The sequence below is a fragment of the Danio rerio genome, chromosome 18 (genome assembly GCF_049306965.1).
Source record: "Danio rerio strain Tuebingen ecotype United States chromosome 18, GRCz12tu, whole genome shotgun sequence".
Classification (NCBI taxonomy): Eukaryota; Metazoa; Chordata; class Actinopteri; order Cypriniformes; family Danionidae; genus Danio; species Danio rerio.
Window position 1 is genome coordinate 12597501 of NC_133193.1, and position 15000 is coordinate 12612500.

The 15000-nt window shown below is 33.4% G+C and overlaps 1 protein-coding gene across 6 annotated transcripts in view; it reads right to left on the reverse strand.

The window, feature by feature from the left end:
• The window catches only part of tspan9a (tetraspanin 9a), a 494333-nt gene that overhangs the window by 243456 nt on the left and 235877 nt on the right, over positions 1-15000 (reverse strand). For 5 of the 6 annotated variants that reach the window (XM_073929887.1, XM_073929888.1, XM_073929886.1 and 2 more), the window contains one exon: positions 14186-14261. The gene's annotated coding sequence lies outside the window, so the exon portion shown is untranslated. Of the gene's footprint in view, positions 1-14185; positions 14303-15000 lie in introns of all 6 variants that reach the window. The other variant, XM_073929889.1, reaches the window with a different exon arrangement.

The following is a 15000-nucleotide window of genomic DNA, read 5'->3' on the forward strand; positions in this document are numbered from 1 at the left end:
ACAACAAATGTAGACCGGGGTGCATCCCCACAATGAACCTGTGTTGAATCATATCCAAAGATGAATTAGGCTACCTCAGGATTTGAAAACAACATAAGGGCAAGTAATTAATGACAGAATTTTTATTTATGTGTGATAAATCCTTTAAATGATCCAAAACAGAATCAACACGAGTTGTACAAAATAATACTAAAATAAAAAATAATATCCTCTGACCTGAAACCTATAGAAATTCACACACACGCAAAGAAAAAGAAAGCCCCAATAATCTGGAGTAGGACCACATGATATTAACATTGCAATATTTTTTTTTCTGTGATATATTTATTGGAATTTAAATACAATTACTATCGAAAAAAATATATAGCTAAAAGGGGCTATTAACTTTGTCCTTAAAATGGCTTTAAAAATTTTTTAACTGCTTTTATTCTAGCCTAAATAAAAAAAATAAGACTTTCTGCAGAACAAAAAATATTATCAGACACACTGTGAAAATGTTCTTGCTCTGTTAAATATCATTTGGGAAATATTTAAAATAGAAAAAAGAACTCAAAGGGAGGCTAATAATTCTGACTTAAGCTGTATTTGAATAATGATGGCTGGTTCCTTTACTTGAAAGCTCATATTTGATTATGATCATTTGTTTTGTTTACAGAGTTTGAGTTTTACTGTTTCAGCATTATTCACGTCTTAAAGTTTGCTTTGATTGTTAGGTATTTTTGCTTTACCATTGCACACACTTTGTAACATTTTATTCATCAAGTTTATTAACACTTATGTTTACTTTATTATAAAGAGATGAGATATTTTGTTTAAATATTTTTGACTATTAAAAATATTTGCCTTATTAATGTTGGTCATTTAAAATAAGGTGGCTAAAAAAAAAAAATCACAATATTCCTAAATGCATTGTTAAACGATATTCAATAATTATCAGTACTAAATGATATGAAACATTATATCATGATATATTTTTTACAAGATCGACCAGCCCTAGTGACTATTGTGTCACGTTGTGATATCGATGCTAAAACGGTACATTGTGAAGCCTTAATCTGGAGAGATTCTCTGTAGGAAAATTATCTCTCATTCTAGGTTTGCTCCAACCTCATCAGGCAATATAGTGTATAATGGGGGTTGTGAAGATTTTTAATAGAAGGGGGAACAATATAAATGTCCAACATTAAAACCATTTTATTTATTGATATATTATTAAATGATTAATTTAAATGAAAGGTTAGATTATTATGCTGTTTTGCTAATGAGCAAATAAATGGTGTAACCAAACAGATTAATGCTTTAATAAATACATCATATAATAAGGATCTAACAATGACTGAATAATAGCATGACAAACTGTATCACATATGTTAAGCCAGAGCAGTATAACGAATGGTATGACAAATAAACAAACGGTATAATGAACAGACTGTGTGAATGAATGCTATGACAAACTGTACAACTAGCGAGCAGTTTAACAAGCAAATAAACAAACATGAATGGTATAACGAATGGCATGATGAATGAAGAAACAGTACAACAAGAGAACAAACGAATGGTGAACATGTATATAACAAGCAAATGAACTGAATGGAAAATAAACGAAACAAAGAGTACGGCAAACAACTTCAACTATGAACTTTTCCTTGGCTTGGCTTGGCTTAAATAGTTTGAAGGGCAAACGTGTGCTCATCTTCCATCTACATAGATAGTCTACAGACAGAAAATAACCTCAGAGAAAGCACTGGAGTTTAAGCGTGTCTCTGTCCATCACCTTAGTCAAGCTCGTCTCGACAGGAGCAATTTAATACATTTTCTGATGGATGGTGCATCAGTTTGAATCTATCAGGACATTTAGACGGTGATGACTCTAGACATGGCCAATGGCTCTCAATGCTGCCAACAAGATGGAATCAAGAACAGAAGAGGATAGAGAAAAGAAATAACATCAGTACAGCAGTAAGTCAATTCTGACAATATAGTGCTTTCATTCTTCCATCTCCATCAGGACTGGGCCGGTGGGGCTCAAACCTACATATCCGCTCCATTGTGCCAGCAGCCATTCACGTCAGAATCGTTCTGCTGGGTCTGGCCCCGGCCATGTTCCACAGCTAATTAAATCTATTAAGAACAAATTAAGCTCAGCAAGGAAGGAGGTGGCAGGGAGTTGAAAACCTATAATGGGAGGAATAAAAGAGCCGCGGATGGCCACTCGGAGCACAGTTGATATACCACTTTTCTTAAGTGCACTATAGGGGGCTTTGAACACTTCACAGTATTGACGTCATTTCTGAACAGGCTTTTCCTGCTCGCATACCTTAATGGAAGGGTTTAGACTTCTCAATCCATTCATTTGACTGATTATTTAAATTAGACGTTCAATAAAATATATTATTAGCCTCGAGATCTCAGATTGTATTATTGTAATGATCAACACAATTCAACCCGAGCAGGTTTCATATGAAAAGATGGCTGGTATAACATTAGTTTAGGTTACAGTTTATGGGATTAACAAACCATTAATTAACACTACTAGTTTAATAAAATACTCAGCTGTATATTAGGAGTTGGGTTTACTATTAATCTTACTAATGAAAATTTTAGTTTTGATTTATGTTTTGATATATATTTAAAAAAAAACATTGGACTTTCTAAAACTTGCAGTGTACCCTCTGTTCTCCTTTCTGTCTGCTAAAATAAATTATATTATAACAAATAGCACATTTTGTTGAAGTTGATGAATTCTATAGAAATTGCTTAAGATTCATCTTTTTTTCAAAAAATTTTATTCTTTAAATAAATCCCCCTTTGGCTAAAAAAGCAGTTTTTAATAAAAAAATAAAAATAAAAAAAAACATTTTAAGGTCGATATTATTAGCCCCCTTAAGCAATCTGCTTGTTAAGTGTGACGTCACGCGAAGCGGCTTCCAGGTCCAAGCGCTCTATTCAACTGAATGGGGAGACTCATGAAATGGTAATAATAAATGTTTACAAAGCGATTTAATGCTTTCGAAAATCCTGATCGCAGTATATATGTCCATGCCTAATATCCGATGGCCAGAAAGTGCTACATTTTTTTATAAATTGTTACATTTTTGGTATTTGTTATACAACAAGCCCAGAGATAGTTGTGTACACTACGATTTTATATAAAATTAACTTCAATGTGTGATAGGAATAAAACGTGATGAATGATTTCTCCACTCAAATGAATGGCGGCTTGGACCCGGAAACAGTATACATACGTCACAAACACGTCACCACTTAACAAGCGGATATTTGTTTTTGATTGTCGATGGAACAAACCATTGTTATACAATGACTTGCCTAATTACCCTAACTCACCTATTTAACCTAGTAAAGCCTTTAAAATGTGTTTTAAGCTGAATACTTCTATTTTGAAAAGTATCTAGTAAAATATTCAACAAACTGTAGGCTCATTCTGAAAATGTAGCCCTTTTTACACATTACTGGAGACCGCGTATTATAGCCAGGGGTACGTATGACTGCATTTTGTCTGTAAAACGAATGCTACAGTGTGGTATGATGGCTTTCTATTTCCCGCTAACAGCTGACCGCTTACCTCTGTGTGTATGACTTTACCATTTTTATCAGTTTGCCCAGTGGCGAACTTGAGAGGAGATGACCAAAATGTGGTTTGTGTTCGGTGAAGAATGGTTCCAGCAGGAACGACAAAAACAACAGCCGAAAAAAAAATTTATAATAATTAAAAAATCAACAAATAAATAACAGGGTGAGAATGTGGTCAAATCTAAAAATGTGGTAAATATCAGGCTGCCGCAAAGGCTTTTCTTTTTCTGGATTGCTTTTGAAAACACTATCGATTGGGTTTGGGGAAGGAAGTTAGAGATCCATCGATAGGTCATTAGTAAGTTGGTCAGTCAGTTGACAGCTGGTGGATTTACGTAAATTTGAGATCTGAAAAAGCGTACACAGCGGTCTCTAGTAGATTTGTGAAAACAAAAACGTACAAAAAAAAAAAAAAAAACTCCTGTGATGTATTTGGTGCTCTTCAGAAATGTGTATAGGGGTATGTTTTCAGAATGAGCCTGGGTTTAAAATATTATGTACTTTCATCATGGCAAATATAAAATAAGTGAGTTATTAGAAATGAGTTATTAACACTATCATGTTTAGAAATATTGAAAATAAATCTTCTTTATGTTAAGCAGAAATTAAGGGAAAATATATATATATACCGGAGGGCTAATAATCCAGGGAGGCTAATAATTCTGACTTCAACTGTATGTAAATGTAATAATAAATATGCGCAAACGCACACTGAGGTTGACTACAAATTCTTTTACCTTTTGTACTTTAATGGATTCAGACTTTTGTACTCAAAACACAGATGTATTAGCTCAACTGCAATTGCCTGACTGCTTTGTCTTGGTAAAAACATCCCACAAATGGCCAGATTTCACTCAGCAGCTCCATATCCAATCAGAGATCAAAGCTGACAGAAGAAATCTAATAAAACACGTCAAGCCATTGAGTGACACATCCAGACCAATAAATGCCCAAATCAGGACCCGTCAACTAGTGACCCGAATCCAGCCTGTTACAAATGTTCTGAAGGCTCTTCGATTGATTTTGATGAATCGCTGCACTTCCCAATAGATCAAAGCGCTTGATGTGCAAATCTAAAAGGCGAGTTCAAAAGCGCCATGCAGACATAAATTAGCAGACTGGAATATTTGAGCTTTCCCAATTTACCAAACCTTCAAGGCACGCATGTTTTCCTGGGTCTCTACCAATCAGATGTTTTGGGGTTTTTCTATGTGAAAGTGTTGATGCAGACAAATCTTTGGAAGTACAAATGCAAACACAAAAGAGCTTTTTAAAAAAGGGCTAATTGAATTTGGTAATGTAACACCAATACTACACATTTCTTTTTTTTTTTCTTTTTCTTTTTGGGAGGGGGGGTTGGGTTCAGTGATGTTTTAAACAGAATTCATAATATATGTTATATTGGGGAAAATAAGTATTGAAAGTTTTTTTTTTTTTTTCTAGGAGCTGTAAGCATGGAATTTAACCAGAGTTTGGTAAAAACCCAAACAATACAAACATAAAAATAAAACAGAACAAAACAAAACAAATCTGAACAATTGGTGGTATAATGTGTAATATGTGTAATAACAATGAAGGGACACAAGGATAAAGTACTGAACTACTAAAATGTATTTAATACTTTATATAAAAAGGCTTTCTTCATGATGGCAGCTTAACGATGGCTTTTATATGAAGAATGAAGTCACATGCACTACTCAGGTGGAATTTTTTCTCACAGACTTTGACAGAGTGTAAAAATCTTGATCTGTTCTGTGGGTTTTGTCTATCAAATCTGATCTTTATGTTGTATTTTCTACTGAATTCAAGTCAGGTGATTGGCCGGGCCATTCTACAGCTTGATTTTCTTTCTTTGAAAGCATTTGAGAGTTTCCTTGGCTGTGTTTTGGATCATTGTCTTGCTGAAATGTCCACCCTGGTTTATCTTCATCATCCTGGTAATGCAGATGCCGTATTGAGGCTCACTGTAAAAAATAAATCCATAAAATTTACGCTAAAATACCGGCCGCTGTGGTTGCCAGTACTCTACCATTAAAAACACGGTACAAACCGTAAAAGTAATTTTTCATTTTTTACGGTAAACTATCGTATTTTATTAATTTATAGACGTGATATGTCTGTATTTTGAATGACCAACACCTACACATCTTTTGTTACACAGTTAGACACGTTAGCACACCCACATGCAGGTGGTGATGAGGAAGTTACATAATGAGCCAATGCTCATCACAATTAACTTTTCCCACAAGCAGTAAAGAGTATCAGCAAATAGAAGGTGCTCAGTGTCATTCACACAGCTACTAAACACCAGTATGGTAACACGCATAAAATAAAAGTCATGAAATAAACCTTGTTTATCAACATTAGATATAACATAAATCTATAATGCACATAACTGATGGGGTAACAACTAAAAAGATCCATATTAATGTCAACAAAATGCTTAAAAAGTTATGTGCCATGCATGGAATTCTGGGAAAGTCAATTTACGGTTATTCGCCATATATATATATTAAGGAAACATACCGTTAACCAGGTAACGGATTTGTACTGTAGCATTTTTACAGTTTTTTACTGTTAAAATCCCGGCCATTTTTTACAGTGCTGCTAATATTAATTTATAATGACAAAGATCAGAGGGTTGCTGAAGAACTACTGAGAGATTCCAGTTGCTGCCTGGGCATTCACTGTCTTTCTACACCTCCCTTTCTTCATGTGTTCTATACAGTTTTCATGTGTCATTTCATTTTATTATGCATAACTTAATTTGTAAACTAATTATATTTGTTTCCTTTGCATATAAGGATTTCTTTGGTTGTTATCTACATCATTGGAAATTTCAAGTCAACGCAAACATAGAAATATGTTTTCTGAGAAAAAAATGGTGATGTATTCAATAGTTATTTTCCCTGCTGTATATACTTTTAGTTCAATTTAGATTTTCAAATCCTAAGATCAACCTAGTCTGCTGATAGTTTCAGCTGATAAATGAAGGCAATTTTACTAGACAGTTCAACAATTAAGGTGTTTGTTTTGTTACTTATCAGTGAGAAACACCGTCTAATAATTATGTCTATTACATAACATTACATTACATTCAAACAATGCATGTCGTTTTTACAAAACTGTATGGATTCAAATGTTAATATTATTTTTAGCAAATTTCAAGCTACAATTTTTATGTAAAATTATTTTGTAAATGATGTAGTATTTTTTCATTTATTATCTAGTAAATTGTTGTAATTTAGAGCTTTAAAAAGAAAAAAAACTGTTCTCAAAATTAAATATATACAAAAAAAAATTGTTTAGTTCACCAAATATTGACTAATTAAGAGTTATGAAGTTAAATCCTTGGTACTGTATGGTCTAAAATGTATGAAAAAATGGCAACCTTTTCCTTTTTTTGTTACTCGAAGCAAAATAAAATTAACTACATAAAATAAAATGATTTTAGACAATTATATAATTATATCAAAATCACATCAGGAAGAAATAGTTTATTAAAACAATAAATGTTTTACTCAAGCACATAACTAGAATTCATAAATCCAGAGAATTCCAAAGTGGTTTCTTAATTTCCGTCCATTGTTATATTAGTCTATATATTATTATAATATTACTTCCTAAATGTATGTTTACTATTATGCTGTTTTATTCCTAAAAACACATATAAATTCAGTTTAGTAGTCCAGCAGTTTGGGCTCTCTTCTTAATTATAGCTTTTAATATCATATAATATCATTGGTTGCATACAAGCAATGGGGTAAAACTGTAATTATTACCAAACATGTCTGTTGTATGGTTAAACAGATGGTCGACAACAATATAAAAAATAAATAAAGTTTTTCTTTACTTGTAGTTAATGTCACAAATGAGCGATCGGTTACCAAGCAACTGATGTGAAAACAAGCCCAGGGGTTTCAGATGACCCCATAGACCTGATGTCTAACTGTTAGTGGCAAACACTTCACAGGGAGAGGGGAAGAAAAAAAAACATAGATGTGGGTGTAATACTTCCTGAACCGCTCATTTAGCAATGTCTCTACACCTTACACGAGGTGAAAAAATGATGCTGACCTTTTTCTAGACAGACCACAAATGCAAACCTAGAGAATGCACGGGGCAGACTGATTCATGAGGATCTCAAACACGTGGGAATCCTTTTCAGGTGGAAGCACAAAAGGACATAAATCATTTCCCTGAGCATTCAGGCTCGGTTTTTTCTTTTTTTTTCACATCTGGAAATCGCATTCCATTTTAATTGAAGTCCTCATAACTGTCTCCAGTCACTTCACTTGAGGTAAAACAGCCATGGCTGACTTAAAACTGATTCTCAAGGAAGAATTGCTCTGAGTTTTCTGTGGAGAGTCAGTTTGCAGTGTTTTTACATGCAGCTCACTCAATCAGGTTTTTTTTTTTTTTTGCTCCACATCAAGCCAATTCTACTCATGTTACCACTTTACCATCAAACCCCCTTTTTGGTGAGATAAACACCTCTGATTTTGTTCCATATCTGTTTAGTTTTCATCTTTGTGTTGTCATTAACCTTCAATTAGAGCTGCATGATTTTGGCTAAAAGGAGAATTGCGATTGTTTGCTTAAAACAAAGATCACGATTCTGTAGACGTAAAGGTCAATATGAGTAGGCTATTCTTATTTTTATTTCTCAAACATATGGTAAAACAACAATAATATTATACGCAGGTCTTCTGTTGGTTAAAATGCTAAATTTTGAATAGACTTAACTAGATTTATTATGTTTGAGACATGCTGGCAATCTGTCATTCTGACAAATCTGACAAATCTGGCAATCTGGCAATCTGACAAAATTATTAGACTATATTTTTCTACTGGTATTTCCTCTTTCATTATATTCAAATATATATAGGCTACAATAGTTATACTGACACTGTTAAACACTTATTTATTGCACAACACTTTGTATCGCTATGAAATAAAAACATTAAATGCTTGAAATCATTACTCTGAAATGCAATATGATTATTTAAATGATGTGCGTGCTTTCGATTTCAATTTAACTGCTAAGTGCTGTTCATACTTCTCGCGCGGCTTCCAAATAATGGCTCTGTGCAACAAATTGAATGTTATTTACAACTTTATTACCTGTCATTCACAGCCTACGGAGGTTCTGTTCACTAACGTAGACTTCATTAACAGGCGTGCGTCCGCCCTCTCTGTGGTAACAGCTCATGGTCAACTCCATGGAATTTCGCAGCCATGAATACATCATTACATAAAGACAGAAATGACATTTTTGGGTGAATTAAACCTTATAAATACAGTATGTGACACTTTTAACACTATTTGGATGTGTTAAAAATATGATTGGCAGAATCGTAAAAATGCTGAATTAAGATCAACTAGGGCAAGGGTGCCCAAACTTGGTCCTTGAGGGCCGGTGTCCTGAAAAGATTAGATCCAACCCCAATCAGACACACCTGGACTAGCTATTCAAGTTCTTACTAGGCTTACTAGAAACATCCTTGCAGGTGTGTAGAGGCAAGTTAAAACTGAAATCTGCAACACCGACCCTCCAGGACCGAGTTTGGACAACCCTGGTCTAGGGGGTCAAATCGAGATCGCAATCTTTTTTCGAATTAATCGTGCAGCTCTACCTTGAATGAATCAAGCTGCAGTGCTGCTGAAGTTTTTTCCACACTAAATTAAAATAAAAATCCAAATGCCTAAAAAGATCAAATCGAAATCAAACTCACAAAACAACAACCCAAATCATAAATCAAATTCTCAAACTATCAAATAATAAATCAAAATGCATTCTCAAATGAGAAATCAAATGCTTAAGTGTATTTGATATTTAATTGTCATGATCAACTTAGTATAAACCAGTAATAATTAAACGATAAATCAAATGCTTAAATCAGCTCTGCAATCGGAAACCGATAAATCAAAAGCAAATGAAAAGTGCCAATCAACCAGCCTGAGTGGAGTTTTAAGGTGGAAATGGATACCTCTTCCACTGCTGAGTAACTTGTTCATCGGTCTAGCTGTACATTAACAATAAAGTTAATTACATAAAGCAGGCCTTATAATACATATTATTTCAATATTATAAATCTATATGTTTGACCTAAGAAAATGTAAACATTAATCACCATAAATCTAAGAAAAGCTGGCTATTAGATAAACACAAGATGTATTACAGTAAATATATTGTTTTGACTATAATGGAGATCCAGCGGTAGATTTGAGATGGTCTGGCCGACGCAATGACGAAGCTCCCGCTGACAAGCTGGGCTTAGAGTCTGCATACACTGAAGCAAACATCTTCACGAACTATCTTTTTTATTAAACTGTCAAATCAAGTTTAAAACAACTACATTCTCACCTAAAAAACGTCATTTTGTGAAAACTGTTCGCACCCCACTACATACCGGAACTAGAGTACGTCATCAAACTGTGGGCTGCAGCAAGGACACTCTTCAGCCTTAAAGCTCCACCCTGGCTGGTTGGTTGGCATTCCTCTTTTGCATTTTATTTATTAACTGGTTTCCGTTTGTGGAGCTTGAGCATTTGATTTATCACATAATAATTACTGGATTATACAGTGTTGATTACATTAAAATAAATAAATTAAATATATATATATATATATATATATAAATGAAAATTAAATATCAAATACAATTCAGCATTTAATTTTTTATTTAAGAATGCATTTAATTTATTATTTGACAGTTTGAGCATTTTATTTATTATTTGGGTTGCTGTTTTGAGAGTTTAATTTATTATTTGATCTTTTTAGGGATTTGAATTTGCATTTTAGTTTTGCTATGAAAAAAAAACTTTTCTTAAAATATCAATCACAAAGTTCATTATTTTAGTTATTGTGAAAGTACATAATTCAGATGGTTGGAAATGTTTTATTCAAGCAGATAGAATCCTATTTGTTGTGCCTAAATATTTTTGGAGCATACTTGGGTTCATTACTTCTGAATGAAGACAGAGCTGTTTATTTCTGCTATGCAATTCCACAAGATTATAAAAGAAAATGATATAACTATATGCCTGCTATTTAAACTTGTTTAATCATAAGTCTACAAAACCCTGAAAAGTAAATAAAAGGTTCTTGGTTAAAGAGTTACTGTAAGCATCAAAGCAAGCAATAAATAAGTGAGAGAGTAAGTGAGTGAATGAATGAATGAATGAATGAATGAATGAATGAATGAATGAATGAATGAATGAATGAATGAATGAATGAATGAATGATTGAATGAATGGTTTTCGGTTATTAATCATCTCTGGTTTTTACAGAGAACTACAGTCTAGTGAATAAACAAATCACATCATTAACATGCATATGGCATACAATGTTTTCCTGAATTGCAGACTGATGAATAAAAGCCTCTTTAAAAGGTGAAGTTTGCAATCTGGGCCACTTGAAAAATAACAATTGTTTTCAAGCAGGCTTGATCTGCCACTGCTGAGAGTGACCTGAACAGCAGCCATTATTTAGGATAATTTGACCACTAACCAGAATGAAGATTTAAGCATTTTTAAAAGAAACATTTTTCATTGTAATATTAGTCTGCATGAAAGCATTTTTATTTTGACCAATTGTTATTTTCTAGGGAAAGAAAGCATTTTAACAACACATTTTTTGTCACATAAGTGACACATTTTTTAAACAACTATTTTTGATATGAAATTTGTAACAATGGCCAATAAAGGTTAGAAATAGCACACTGCTAAAAAAAGAAAAAAAAAATCTTTAGTGAACTATGATTTAGTGTTTTTTTAATATTTCTTAAAATTAATAATAATAATAATAATAATAATAATAATAATGAAGATTTATTATTATTGTTATTATTATTATTATTTATTATTATTTTTTTATTATTTTTTTAAGCTTTGTGTTCAGCTGCGTGAAGGAGCACTGTGGTAAGTCAGATTTGAGTATCCTACAACACTGCTAGACTTCACAAGGTATTGCACAAGCTGCAGCACACACTAAAATGTGCATCTCAACATGTTCCTTCCTATCTTTTTATGTGCAGTTGTGAGTGGCTGGTTCGAGTGCTCTGGATTCCCCCACAGTCCAAAGACATGTGCTATGGGTGAATTGAATAGGCTAAACTGATTGTAATGTATGTGTGTATACCGAGTGTGTATGGACATTTCCTAGCACTTGGTTACAGCTGGAAGGGCATCCGCTGCATAAAACATATGCTGGATAAGTTGGTGGTTCATTCTGTTTTGACGACCCCAAATTAATAAAGGTACTAATGAATGAATGAATGTAAAGCTGTTTTAGATCCGGTTACCGCTTCTGCCTTCAGATAGTGGCAACTTTTTTCCCCTATAGTTATATGGTCTGTCACTGGGACTAAAGCAGCTACATGAATGCTGAAGTTTAAAATAAAAGTGAAAACATCTACAAAAATAACTGACCTCCCTCATGTTTACAGCCGTTTAGAGGCCATTTTTGGTTAATGATGTAGGAATTTTCTGGTATGTTGGAATGGATATGTGGATGGTCCTTTCTGCAAATATTCCGGAACGTCCTTTCCAATGTAAACAGCACATAATTGAATTTACCGGTATTGTTGTTCTAGACATTTTCCAGATATTTACCAGTATCACTGCGTGAAAGGGGCTAATGAGTCCCAGCAACCATTATTTGTCAAAACATCTTAAGTGTTTAAGAGAAAAAAAAAAACATTTAAAACCACATGGGTGGTTTTCACAAGGTAATTTTCTTTTATAAGTGAACTCTTCCTTTAAATGTGTAAATAAAAAATAATAAAACATTATTTCTCAACTAATTCATTCATTTAACACATTAAATTGCTATTCTTTTAATGACAAAAAGTAAAAGACACTATGTTAATAATTAAAAAAAAATATATATATATTCATTAGCACATACAGTTCTCTAAAGCTCTAATTTATACAAATCATGAAAAAAGTCTACACCTCACCCTAACCAAGCGCATACCACCTCCTGGTAGAAAAAAAAAAAGAGAAATCACCCAAAATAACACTCAACCTGTGATTCATCCACCGACAGAGAACAGCAACTGCTGGAGAGAAAAGCTGTGTATGACAAGAGAGTCAATCCTTCTGACAGACACACGCTTTTCCTGCTCTTTCCCTGAGGAACATCACACTTTTAATCTGTTCTGTCAGTGACCTTGCGAGACAAATACAAAAAAACAAAAAACACATACACCGACAAACAGGCTCCTTGGTAAAAAACAAACACAAACGCAAGCACATATATAGATCAGTCTGATGCACCGCTGAGCATCTGTGTTGTGTTGACGGAGAGCTGGAAATAGTGGAGGAGGAGAGGGACATGGAAGAAAGAGTGATGAAAGATCAGACCTCTCTCCGCAGCGGCTGAAATGAAAGCCAACAAACGGCGGCACATTCATCCATCTCCAGATCACCTCATGTGTTAACCTGACTTCACCTAAACACGCTCGGGGAGGCACAGTTAAAGGAACACTCCACTTTTTTATTATATATTTTTTTGTAAATGGGCTCACCCATGGTAAAACAGTTGAGTTTTACCATGTTTGAATCCGGGAAATAAGCTCATTTTACAAGTCACCTATGGTTAAACATGTTTGAATCCATTCAGCCAATTTCCGAGTCCGACTGTAGCACTTTTAGCTTAGCTTAGCATAAATCATTGAATCTGATTAGACCATTAGCATCTCGCTCGAAAAAAGAGATTTGATCATTTTTAGCTTACCAACAACAGCAGATTCATCCATCTGGAGATTACCTCCTGTGTTAAACTGACTTCACTATAACATGCATTGAAAGACACAGTTTAAGGAACACTCCATTTTTTTTGGGAGGGGTGAGAGGGGGGATTGGCTCACTTTTTTTCAGCACCTGAAAAAAGTCCCCAGCAATGCACATAGATTACAGCACTGCATAAAATCATTAGAAATAAAATTACAGCCAATTTTTTTAATTATTAAATCAGAAATAGAGTAGTTCCTAGCCATACCGACTTACAAAATAGCAACTTTTCTTTTCCTGTCGGTCATAGCGCATTGAAAAAAGTTTTTAACAGTTTCAAACAATTTACATGGGTTGAAATTAAACAATCAAATTAAATTGGGCAACTTAATATAATATATCCAATATAAATCAAAAACTCAATATTGTTTGCAACCACTAACCTTACAAAAAAAAAAAAAATCCAATTTTTTTTTCAGTAAACATGATTTTACTACAAAGCAGTCAAGCTTTAATTAGGAACATTAGGAATTAGCTTGTGAGACACTAATGGTCTAATCTGATTCGATGATTTATGCTAAGCTAAGCTAAAACTGCAACTGCCAGAGCTGGAGATTAGTTGAATAGAATAAAAAATAGTAAAAGTGTACTGTTTTAGTTGTAAAATGAGCCTATTTGCAATATATATATATACATTGGAGTGTTCCTTTAAGACTCCAGAGGGCAAAGTGAGTGAGAGCCAAATATTTGAGCAAGGAAACTGCAATGTCAGGTCTAGGGAGATCTTGGGAAGTGCTACAACGTGCTTTAAATGGCTGATTAAGGGAGAAAATATAAACAGCAGTCTTTAATTTACCTGTCAAAGGAGTCTTGAGAAAACGCACAGGGTTCTTCAGTCTTTTATTCACGAAGCTCAATTCAATCAGATGAACCTATAAAAAAAGCAATGAAAGGAAAATCAGCCGGAGCTCTGCTAAATGATACTCAATTGATTTCTTGTGAATAGACTGAAGAGAGAGGTTGAGGAGTGACCATATACACACTATTGACACAAGGGCTAAACACATTCATGTCACTTTACAATGTTCGTGTCATTTAATTTGAAAAGTTCGAACGATAGTTAAGTTCTATTTATTTAGTAACAGGTAACAGAGGGATGCTGCTTTAGCTATGGATTTGTGAAACAGACAACAACTATACAAATAAACAAACAATTTTGTTTTGCTTAAGAATTTTTTACAATAAAGTGAATTTGTGACTGTATACCAACATCTATAAATATAATATGCAATAAAATGCAATCACCAAACATTGTGTGTGTGCATGTGTGGATGTTTGTGTGTGTGCATATATATTTCCAGTTTCTAGTTGGCAGTCATTTTACAGCAGACAAGCAGATAAATAAAATGTTAAATTATATAAAATAAAATAATAAAATAAAATAAAATAAAATAAAATAAAATAAAATAAAATAAAATAAAATAAAATAAAATAAAATAAAATAAAATAAAATAAAATAAAATTAGTTCATTTTCTTTTTTGATTAGTCCCTTATAATTAATCTGGGGACTACAGCAGAATGAACCGCCAACATATCCAGCATGTGTTTTATGCAGCAGATGCCCTTCCAGCTGTAACCCATCACTGGGAAATATCCATATACATTCATTC